Raw genomic sequence first — 13014 nt, 5'->3', positions numbered from 1 at the left:
GTATACGAGTGATAAGGTTATGAACACTAATGAGTTACGAAAATTCTCCTTTATCATACTCAATTGTAATTGTTTGGCTTGATGAAGACGTGAGTTTACTACCATTTTTTTTAACAATATTAAATTTATATTATTGATATTTATTCTATTTTGTGATTAGATTAAACGAGTTTTCTATTTTAAAACGAATATTTGTTTTATATCTTATATAATTGCTAATTTAGAAAGTATACTTAATATTTATATTCTATAGAAAGAAGATCTATCGAATACACCTACACTTTTGTTCAATCTAATTGATAAGACCTTTCTCTTTTTCTTTATCATTGAAGTCCAAATATTTGATAATCCACATTTTTTATCTTCTTATAAAGTTAGAAAGATGACTGATGATATAGACCTCATAAATAAATTCAGAGAGGATCACTCTATTCAAATTGTGGGTGCAGTTACAAATACAATTTCTATTAAAAATCAATTAACGATTTTGATTCTATAGTCATTGATAGTATCTAATTTATATAAAATAATTAATAATTAATTATAATTTTAGGATGTTGACTATACTGGTGGTTTGCTTCCAACCTCAAAGACATCCTCAGTCATTGAAGGAGAGAAAATAGAAGGTGCAAAGGTAGTTATTCAAAAAATATTTTTTCGTAAAGTTAAAGTCTAATTTTATTCAAAAAATTTTATTGAGTTAAAATAAAATGTGAGAAGGATGTCTTTAATTTAACATAGTATTTTGTACAAAATTTATTGCTTGAATTCTCCAATGAAATTACGGACAATGGTGAATCTGAGGTGTTGGAAAATGCTATTACGCCAATCAAGCGACTATCTTCGAAGTCCGAAAATTCAAGGGTGGAAGAAGATACCTCAATTTATTGATAATAGTGGATACCCATCATATAGAAGACGAGACACATGAGTAGTTATCGAGAAAAAGAGAGTCCATATGGATAATAGAAATGTGGTTCCATACAATGCATATCCAAGCACATGTTAAAGTAGAGTACTGCAACAAGTCAAATGCTATCAAATATTTATTCAAGTACGGAATAGAGGTCCAGACAGGATAGCTATTGGAGTTTTAAAGAAAGCTTTCACTGGAGAGGATGCTCGGGTTATTGATGAAATCAAACAATTTTATAATTGTAGGTATCTATCTGCATGTGAGACTGTGTAGAGAATTTTGGCTTATGATATTCATTAGAGATGGCCTTCAGTGATGAGATTAATCTTTCATTTGCTTGGAGATCATCTTTAAAGATGATGACAATCTTGAGAAAATCGTGGAAGAAGAGAAAGAAAAATGTACGATGTTCTTAGCATAGATAGAGGTCAATAAATAATTTGAAGCATGTCAAACTTTGACGTATACTGAGTTTCTAAATTAGTTTGTTTATGATAAAAAAGCAAGGGAATGTCATCCACGCAAAAAAGGCATTCTATTGGGAGGTTAAACTATGCTCCATCGAGCACATGTATCTACTATATGAGAATTTTGTTAGCTCTTCAGAAATTTTGCACAACATATGAGTCTATTAGGACAGTTAATGGGATTACATATTCTAACTTCGAAGATGTTTGCTATTCCATGGGACTATTGTGTGACGATAGAAAATTCATTGCAGTTATTAATGAGGTAGCTGAACTTACATCTGGTCATCAATTGAAAAATTGTTTGTGATGCTACTCATATCTAATAGTATATTAGCAAACCAAATCGTATTTGGTATGCAACTTGGACATTAATAGCTGATGGAATACTATATGAGAGGAGAAAAATATTGAAAAACTAAAATATTTCACTATCTTTTTTTATATCAAGATTGTATTATCTTATTACTTTTATTTTTATTAATAATATTAATGATTTTTATTTTGGAATTACTTATTAAATATTTCATAAAACCATCATGTGCTTTTGCTAGGATTAAACATGATTGATAAAGAATTAAAAAATTTCTGCCTTATTGAGATTGAGAAGATATTCAACAATAATACGAGATCTTTAAAAGAGTATCAATCAATGCCATATCCTGAGCTGTTTGATGTTCGCCTTTTTCAGAATAAGCTAATAGAGGAGAAGTTAGCATATGACACAAATGAGTTGACTCATACAAACTTATAACGGAATAAAAGATGACTCATAAACAAAGATTAGTATTCGATGAGATACTCAATGTTGTTATTACAGACTCTGGTAGTTTTTACTTCGTTTATGAGTATGGTGGGTGTGGTAAGACATTTATTTGAAATAGACTATCTTCTGTTATTCGGTTTAAAGGAAAAATTATTTTAAATGTCGCATACAGTGGAATTGCGTCTTTACTCCTACCTGGTGGCAGAATGGCTCATTCTAGGTTTTCAATATTCATTACAATTATTGGTGAATCTACTTGCAACATCAAGCATGACAGTTTGAAGACTGAGCTGTTAATCCAAAGTACCTTAATAATTTGGGATGAAGCACCAATGCTTAATAAAATGTGCTTTAAAGCACTTGATCAGACACTCGTGGATCTTACGTCAGTTACCGATCAACATAAGATACATCAACTATTTGGTGGTAAGATTGTGGTTCTAAAAGGTGATTTCAGACAGATAATTCCAGTGATTCCGAAAAGGAGTAGACACGATATATTATCATCAGCTATTAACTCATCCCATATATGGTCGTTCTGTAAGGTTCTGAACCTGCATATGAATATGAGGCTTCTAATGGCTTTTTCATATCAACATGACGGTGAAATAAAGATATTTGCTAATTGGATACATGATGTTGAAAATAAAAATATTGGTTCTGCTGTTGATGATGAATCAGAAGTTGAAGTTCTAGATGATCTGCTGATTGTAACTACTGATAACCCTCTCTCTCATTTGGTAGATTTTGCATATTCAAATTTGTTGCAAAATATGTCAGATTACAGGTATTTTCAGAGTAGGATAAGTTTTGCACCCACGCTTGAAAGTGTTGAAAAGGTAAACGATTTCATCTTGACAATCTTCACAGGGATGGAAAAGGAGTATCTAAGTTCTGACACATGTCAAGCTGATAAGAATGAAGATGTAAAACAAGAGTGGTTCACACCAGAGTTCCTAAATGACATCAAATGTTCGGGACTACTAAGGTTCTGAGAACCGGACCGATCATCAAACCGTTCTAGTCACTGGTTCACTGGTTCAACCGGTTCAACCGTGGTTCAACTAGAAAAACCGTTTTAGAATAAAATAATAAATAAATTATAAATAAACATTTTAAAATATAATTATAGAATAATATAAATCTTAAAATATCTTACAAATTTAAAATACTACAACAAGAATTTCAAATTTATCGGTATTTCAGAATTTCAGAATTCATATACAAGACAAGAAGACTAAAATCCCACAAGCATTCTCATACACAGGTGGATAGCAATTAAAATAACAATAGCTGATAAACTCGACTTATATGACACATCAACTAGGTTGAAACAGCAACATGATTTAGTATGTGAACGTTATTGAGAAAATGAATAAGTTATACATAACCAATTAATCTCAATTGGAAAATGCGCCAAATTCTTTAGTGAAGCTATGCATAACCAATTAATCTCAATTGGAAAATGCTCCAAATTCTATAAACAAAAAAGCAACTCTACCATAGTCAACAAGAGGTAAAAAAGAAGAGATAATCAACATATATCACACATTCATTTGTACAACAATTAAAAAGTAGAGGCAGGTACTACAGAAACAAATTGGAAGCTTGCTGATAAACATAAATGAAATATAAATCAACAAATTCATTGAATTTAGATGATAAACATAACAACTACCTAAGTGAAAAATTAATTTAGATTCATACCATGAAATAGGAACAAATTATTATAAATAAAACAAACACTTAAAAAATGAGGCCAATAAAAACCATTCCTAAAACATGAAGCTGTGAAAAAAACAAGTATGCAGCAACATAAAACCTCAGCACAAACAACACGGTATAAGTTATCAACAGGCACTAAACCATATCTAAACAGTAGCAGCATTTAGCAACAAAGAACAAACATTTAAAAGGTTACACTAAATTAATCATCAGCAACACCATATCTAAACTCAACAATCACCATTCAGCAATTACAAAACACTAAAATAGCAGTACATTATAAAACACTAAAACAGCAACACCAGTACATTATCGAACAGCAACACCATTCAGCAAGGCAGTGATGACACTAAATTAAATATTAAACACTGAATGAAATTTCAGAAATTAAATAGAGCATTAGCAAGGCAGAAATTAAACAGAGCATTAGCAAGGCAGAAATTCAAAAGTTCAAAACAACAATAAATTAAACAGAGCATTAGCAAGGCAGAAGAAGAACATTAGCAACAATATTTGAGCAAAAATTTCAGAAATTAAAAGGAAGAAGAAGAACCAAGCATTCAGTAACCAGAGCCATCAGTAACCAGAGCAAAATTAAAAGGAAGAAGCAAAGCACGACCACCCACCTTCGACGGAGACACGGACGGTAACCAACGAGAGATGAGACGACAGCAACAGGTGAGATGACAGCAAACGGCGAGTTGCTCCAACCTCCAAGCCACGAAGAGAGAAGCCAGTGGACGACAGACCGAGCTACTTGGGTTCCGGAGCTGGGGAAGAGGAAGAAGCAGAGGTGACGAGAAAGGAGAACCTGGGGCGGCGGCGGCGACAAGGAACCTGAGGAAGAAGCGGCTAGGGTTTTGCTCCAAAGGAGGGGGGTTCACGAATGATTGGGGAAGAGGGGGTTCACGAATGGAATAGCCGAATGGCTTCAGAGGCTTGCACATTTGGGTTTTGTTTTTGTTTTAACACAAAACGACGTTGTTTTTATAGAACCAGCCGGTTACCAATTCGGTCTAACCAGCAGTTTCTAAACGGTTTTTTTATCAGCGGTATTGGCAGCGGACCGGAACGTTTTCATTGCTGGTTCTCGGTTGAACCGGTTCGACCGACCGATTTGCTCTGATTTTTAGAAACCATGGGGACTACCCAACCACAAGTTGACTTTGAAGCCAGGAGTCGTTGTAAAGCATAGACCATACTTCAGGTTTATGCAACGGGACAATGTTAATAGTTAACAAAATTGGCAACAACGTAATTGGAGCGACTGTAGTAACCGGTAGAAATATTAACGAAAAATGTACTTTCCAAAAATGAACTTGATCTCTTCGAATTCAGGATTGCCATTTAAGTTCTAATGGAGACAATCTTCATTAACAGCGTGCTTTGCAATGACCATCAATACGAGTCAATGTCAATCATTATCACATGTAGGGCTTTACTTGCTAAAATTAGTGTTCACCCATGGACAACTTACGTTGCTTTGTCAAAGAGTTAAGAGTCATAGTGGTCTCAAGGTTCTAATTCTGGACGAAGACGGTAATCCAAAGTCATTAACAACAAATGTCATGTTCAAAGAAGTTTTTAATAATATTTAGGTAAAAAAAATAGTATTTTCATTTTAATAACATGTTAAGATTTATACTTTTGCACAAATATTTACAGTAGATATATCTAATTTATCAATAACTCTACTTTCAGACTTGAAATGAAGTGTTAACACGGAGCACATCATATGCTAATTGCTTTTCTAATGATGTTAATAAAATAATAGGTTGTTGATAAATTTTCATTAGCCTTTTGATATAAAAGTTTACTATAAAATTGACATACTACTATTACAGTTATATATGTTCTTATTTTTCCAGGTCTCTCTCTTTATGGTTCAAGAATATTATAGACTTCAAACGGTTCTATTTGTATTTTACTTTGAATAAATATGAAACAACATATTCAGTACGTTTATTATATAATGACGGTGATAATGTTATATTAAACTTGAAACATTTATGATTATAAAATATTATTTTCAATTTATAATGTCAAATTAAAATGTAAGTCCGTACATCACATAAATTTAACACTAGTAAATAGTAAAAGATGAATTAGAGTAAAAAGTAATCATTAATTTTGTATTTTTTAAAAAATAAAATTTAAATAATTAATAACAGTTAATTAATATAGAATATAATTTAAATATCCTTGTTGGCTTGTTATTGGTTATACCCTATTAATTTCCTAAAGAAATTGGTTATTTAATAGTGCAATACTTTTAAATTTTTAATGCAAGTCATTGTATAATTGTATTTATAAATTAAAAATTAACAAATGTGAGTGGATAATTCATTTAGATCTCATTAAATTTTAATTTTTCTTCACATTTACTCTCATTTAGATTAAAAATACTTTCCAATACTAAATTTCACTAGTATGCATCTTCCAAGTATATTGTTTTCTCTTGTCATATATATTTAAATTTAGAGCTTTATTTTTTTATTTTTTGTGGTTAATTATGAGCTATTTTAATTGACAAAATAAAAAGATAAATATTTAATTATTTTAAATTAAAATAATAAAATTCACGTACAATAAAAAAATTATAAATTTAATATTTTATTATTTTACTAATTTTTTCCCTTAACAAAAGAAATCCAAATTCATATTTATATATTCCGTCAAAAATTTTTACTCTTAGCATCATTATAAGTTAGACTAAACGCTTTTCAAGGCTAGTCACAAAAAAAAAAAACGTTTTTCAAGGCTCAATTTTACTAGTAGCACATTTTTCAGGTTTTTTTAAATAAATAATTTAATTATTTTAATTATCAAAATAAATAATTTGTAGTATATTTATTAATTTACATCACATATATTTATTTCATTTAGATGGTCAATGAGATATATAAAATTTTTTAAAATAATTAAAAATTATTTATATATATTTTATAAATAATTAAATATAATTTTTAAAAATAATAAAAAATATTAATAATTCAAATTAAATCAAACTTTTAAAAATAAAATATTTTAAATAATAGAGAAGATGAAAATTTTAAATAATAAAAACAGTCCATTTTAAATAATAAAAAAGATTGACTCTCTATTTAAAATAAGTACGTTAACACGTTTATTTTTTCTAACCATTAAAATAAATAAAATCACATAAATACATTATTAAACTACCTACTATTAATACATCTATATTTTTTCTAATTAGTCATTATTAATTGAGTCCTGCTAGGGAGACGATGAAGTATCTATACAATATATACAATGGGTTGTTTATTTGGCTCAATATGTATTAATAATGTAAATTAAACATCATTATCCCTAATTTCTAGTTGCTTTTTGTGATATCTATCCCCAATTTACTCCAAATTCTTTCACATTAACCCTTCATCACCCACAATTACCTACCCTCCAAAAAACCCCATTTCTCCGCCGCCCCGCCGTGTGCGCAGAATTTGCGTCCTACCACTCTATTTCTGCGCGACGTGTAGCCTCCGTTCCTGCCGATCGGAACTGTCGCGCTTCGCCTCCTCGCGCCAACGTCCTCGCCGGAAGAACCTCCGTCACTCCTCACGTGGCCGAACATCCGTGACCTGCAACTGTCAGCGTCGCCGACGTGAGTTGCAACCCCGAACTGCGATCGCATCATCCCAGCACTGCTGCCTGTGTCTTGTTGAATTACTCGAAGAATAAACATCTACGAAAACTGAGAAAGTGAACATTCAAAATCATACAAAAACGAACATCCAATGTGAACGTGTATAAATTATAACCAGCAATAATCGTCTACAACTAAACACTCAAGAATAATCATCCACGTTCACAGAAAAAGTGAAAATCCGGCTACAGGAAGAAGGCACAAACCGAATGTGATGGAGGTGCTGGACATTTGGGAAACTACTCAAAATTAATTAATTGTCATAACTAACGATATCATAATTTAATTCAAATGTTAAATTGAAAACTACTCAAAGTTAATTAATTACCTCTATTTTAATTCTAATTTCAATTTAATTCCATTGTATACATTGTAAAAAACATACGATAGCTCCTCGTACTTTTCTTTATTAATACTATTGCTTCTTCCATTCACCTACTTCCATCCATCGACGTTTATGGAGCAGAAGAAGCAACAACAGGATGAGAATTACAAGAGCAAGAGCATTCACGATATTCTCCCTCTTGAGTTGATTCACATAATCTTACTTAGGGTGCCGCTCAAACATCTCGGTCGCCTCAAGTGCGTTTCGAAGCTTTGGAACACTCTCATTTCTGATCCACACTTTGCGGAATCGCATGTTCACCTCTCTGCCGCACCCACCCATGTATGCCTCTTCATAAATGAGTATTCCCAGGCTTTCTCTGTTGACATTGACGCAGTATTTGACGGCTACAAGCATGCTACTGCAATAAAAGAGGTATCTCTCCCTTTCAAGACGAAAACACATTATAATTTTGAAGTTATGTGCTCCTGCAGAGGCTTTGTTCTCTTACACCGAGCCCCGCATTTTTTTGTCGTATGGAATCCAGTGACTAGATCCAGCAAAAGAGTATCCTACTCTCACATTGTTTCTCGTTGTAATCGCAAGTGCTTTATGTTTCCCGGTAGTGCGATTTTGTATGGATTTGGTTATGATGCTTCACAGGATGACTACTTAGTTGTTGTAGCTTCTCGGGATATGCATGACCAAGAGCACTTTGATTGTTTGTCTTTTAAAACCAATTCATGGATTAATCTTGATTCTGCACTCTCCAAACCCTTGGGTAGGAGCAACTGGGAATCTCGTGGGTTCTTCTTGAATGGTGCTATTCATTGGTCGTCCCGCACTCTTAAAGTTAGAGATTATAGTATTCTTATATTTGATTTGAAGGAAAGAAGTTTCTCAACCATATCTATGCCTGAACAAGTGATGGGTTATCTCGATCCCACTTATCTCGTCCTACTAGGAGGGTGCCTGGCCTTGTATTCTTATAGAACCAAAGGCAATAAAACTAACATTTGGGTAATGAAAGAATACAAAGTGCATTCATCTTGGACTTTCTATGAGATTTCTCGTGGACAGTCTGAGCCCCTCTGCATTTCCAATGAAAGTTACATTGAGCCTTTCTGCATTTCCAATGAAAGTGACATTATTGCATTATATGATTTTTGTTCACGTCTCTTCTTAAATTTTACCAAATATAATACCAGAGGAGAGCTCCTCAAACACAAGTATTTTGATTATTGTCATCTCGAACATTTTAAAGATCGTTATCATTGGCTCTCTGATTACGGCACAAGCTACACTGTATACACAGAGAGTCTCGTGCCACTCCCTAGTGACATTAAGGATAAGGATAAGGATAAGAAGAAGAAGAAAAATGGTATGTAACTATTCTCCTATGCATTGCACCATGTTATTCCTCATAATTAATTTTCATTGCTTTGTGATTAATTAAAAGTACCTAGCAAGATGCATTATGCATCAAGTTGCACTCAGATGTGGGGTTTAGCTATTGATGGTGAAATTTGAATTTATCAATGCTTATGGAATCATTGATCACTGTCTTGCTTCCTAAAGCCTAGTCTTGTGGTGAGGGGTTTTAAGTTATTTCTTTTTTCATGTTTAATGCGATGGTTATCTTTACGGTAGGTCATCAGAATCAGAAGGATGTCAAACAGAGAAAGAGAACTAGGAGCGAATGACTAAACAACAGAGACACATAATTCTGTTGTAAATAAAGCGTAGGACTGTCAAGTTCAGCTGGAAGAAGTTTCTAGAGAATTTTGTTTTATTTTGCTTTTGCTTTTGTTAGAGAATCATTAGCATCAATTAGGATCAAGTAGTATCGTCTATATTTATGTAGTATATCTGTATATTAATTATAGGATTCTATGCCTTTATTACTCTGATTCATTTAGCACCTATAAATACCTCTTGTATATTGTACTTTTGATCACAACTCAATAATACACCTTTCAGATTACTCTCTCAGTCTCTTGTTTCTAACATAGTAAACTTGAACCTCGGGCTCATATGTGTTGTTTTCTTGGTTATGACACTGAATACAAGGGTTATCGTTGTTGGGATCCTCTTTCTAAACGTATTCGTATATCTCGTCATGTTGTCTTTTGGGAGCACCACATGTTTTCTCGGTTCTCATCCTTTGAGTCGATTCCTACTACTCAGTCACCTTTGTTTACTAACCCCAATGTTGATCTTTTTCCTAGTGATGATTCTACAGGTTCTATCTCAAGTGACCCTCCACAGCCTCCTGTTCCTCCGCCTTCTCCATCTCCCGATGATTCCAGACCGGACAATGATCCTGCTCCTACCATCATGCCTCCTCCTCCCGCTCGTTCTTCTAGGGTAAGGAATCCACCTCCTCATCTTCTTGATTACCATTGCTTTTCTACTATTCTTCATCAACATGAACCTAAGACATTCAGAGAAGCCTCCTCAAACCCAAATTGACAACAAGCAATGCAAGAAGAATTACAGGCACTTGAAAAAGCACACACTTGGGATCTGGTTGATCCTCCTTCTGATCAGGAAGTTGTGGGCAGTAGATGGGTATACAAGATCAAGACTCGCCCTGATGGCTCTATTGACCGTTATAAGGCCCGCTTGGTTGCTCAAGGTTGTACGCAAGAGTATTGTATTGATTATGAAGAGACTTTTGCCCCTGTCGCTCGCCTTACGTCTGTTCGAGCTCTTCTTGCCATTGCCGCGGTTAAAAAATGGTCTCTCAGTCAGATAGATGTGAAGAATGCATTTCTTAATGGGGATTTGAAAAAGACAGTCTATATGAAACCACCTCCGGGATATCCTTGTCCTTCTGATAAGGTTTGTCTCCTTCGCAAGGCATTTTATGGACTTAAGCAAGCTCCTCGTGAATGGTTTGACAAGTTCAGCACTACCATATGCAGTCTTGGTTTTACTTCTAGCCCTCATGAGAATGCGCTCTTCATTCGTAAAAGCGAACGTGGAGTTGTTCTTCTACTTTTGTATGTTGATGACATGATAATCACTGGGGATGATGTTGATGGTATCTCTGCTCTCAAGGCCTCACTTCACCATACCTTTGAGATGAAAGATCTTGGTTCTCTCAGCTATTTTCTTGGTCTCGAGGTCATCTCCACCGATGATGGCATCTATCTCTCTCAGGCTAAGTATGCTTCAGATCTTCTTGCTCGTGCTGGGATTACAGATAGTCGCACTGAGTCTACTCCTCTTGAGCCTAATGTTCGATTTACCCCTATGGATGGCACTGTTTTGGATAATCCGACTCTCTATCGACAGTTAGTTGGCGGTCTGGTCTACTTGACTGTCACCCGTCCAGACATCGCCTATCCGGTTCATGTACTTAGCCAGTTCTTGTCAGCTCCTCGTACTACTCACTATGCGGCAGTTCTACGCATTCTTCGCTACATCAAAGGCACTCTCTTTCATGGTCTTTATTTTTCTGCCCATTCCTCTTTATCTCTTCAGGCTTACTCCGATGCTGATTGGGCTGGTGATCCCACTGATCGTCGTTCTACTACTGGTTACTGTTTGTTTCTTGGCGACGCTCTCATTTCTTGGCGTGCTAAGAAGCAAACGTTCACTGCTCGCTCAAGCACAGAAGCTGAGTACCGTGCCCTCGCTGACACCACTGCTGAAGTTGTCTCGGTTCGTTGGCTTCTCGAAGATTTGGGTGCTCCTCAGTCGTCCCCTACTGATGTTTTTTGTGATAATCGCAGTGCTATTCAGATTGCCCATAATGATGTCTTTCATGAACGCACCAAACACATTGAGCTTGATTGTCACTTTGTTCGGCAACATATCCTTATTGATGCTATTCGTCTCATTGCTGTTGGAACACTAGATCAGACTGCTGATATCTTCACGAAAGCTCATCACCCGACTCGTTTCCGGACTTTGTTATCCAAACTCAAGTTGGTATCCTTAGCTCCCACTTGAGTTTGAGGGGGGATGTTAGAGAATCATTAGCATCAATTAGGATCAATTAGTATCGTCTATATTTATGTAGTATATCTGTATATTAATTATAGGATTCTATGCCTTCATTTAGCTCCCACTTGAGTTTGAGGGGAGATGTTAGAGAATCATTAGCATCAATTCGGATCAATTAGTATCGTCTATATTTATGTAGTATATCTGTATATTAATTATAGGATTCTATGCCTTTATTACTCTGATTCATTTAGCACCTATAAATACCTCTTGTATATTGTACTTTTGATCACAACTCAATAATACACCTTTCAGATTACTCTCTCAGTCTCTTGTTTCTAACAGCTTTAAAGTATGATTTCCCTTCCAACTATGAATGTGAAAAACGGGAACATTTGAAATTGCAAATAGAGTTTCCTTTAGTTAAATCCAATCTCTTATATTATCTGCTTTATCTTTATTCAATATTGCCTTGGTTGAGTTATTTGACGTCTATACAGAATATCACATATCAATATGAGAGACTTAACATGTAAACTAATTGTTAATTTGTCAATTCAATTTGGTATTTAGTAGTAAGTATTTCAGTATTTTGTTTGTTGGGATTACAGCTGGGATATTTGTGCTTGCCACTTGAATTCTTCACTATTCATCGAGCATGTGCTCCTAGGTCTTTCTTTCATGGTAGGTTAATTGAACCACGTTAAATTTTCTATTTTCAACTTATTTTTTGTTGTCTCTGGTAATGAAGCCTTGTAGCATGTATATATAGTTGCTATAGTGGTATAAATTTTATATTTTTATGTATGGCTTTCAACTTTATTTTATTCAGATACTTCCTAATTTATTTAATTTTCGATGCGCTCTCAAGTTTAATTTAATAGTGCAATACTTTGAATGCAAGTTACTGTATAATTGTAATTATAAATTAAAAATTTACAAATGAGAGTGGATAATTCATTAAGATCTCATTAAATTTTAATTTTTTTCACATTTACTCTCATTTAGATTAAAAATACTTTTCAATACTAAATTTCACTAGTAATGCATTTTCCAAGTATATTGTTTTCTCTTGTCGTATTTAAATTTAGAGCTTTATTTTTTTTATTTTTGTGATTAATTATGAGCTTTTTTAATTGACAAAGTAAAAAAATAAATATTTAATTATTTTTAAATTAAAATAATAGAACTCAC

The sequence above is a fragment of the Arachis hypogaea genome, chromosome 14, assembly GCF_003086295.3.
Source record: "Arachis hypogaea cultivar Tifrunner chromosome 14, arahy.Tifrunner.gnm2.J5K5, whole genome shotgun sequence".
Classification (NCBI taxonomy): Eukaryota; Viridiplantae; Streptophyta; class Magnoliopsida; order Fabales; family Fabaceae; genus Arachis; species Arachis hypogaea.
Note: the sequence above shows the minus strand (reverse complement) of the source record.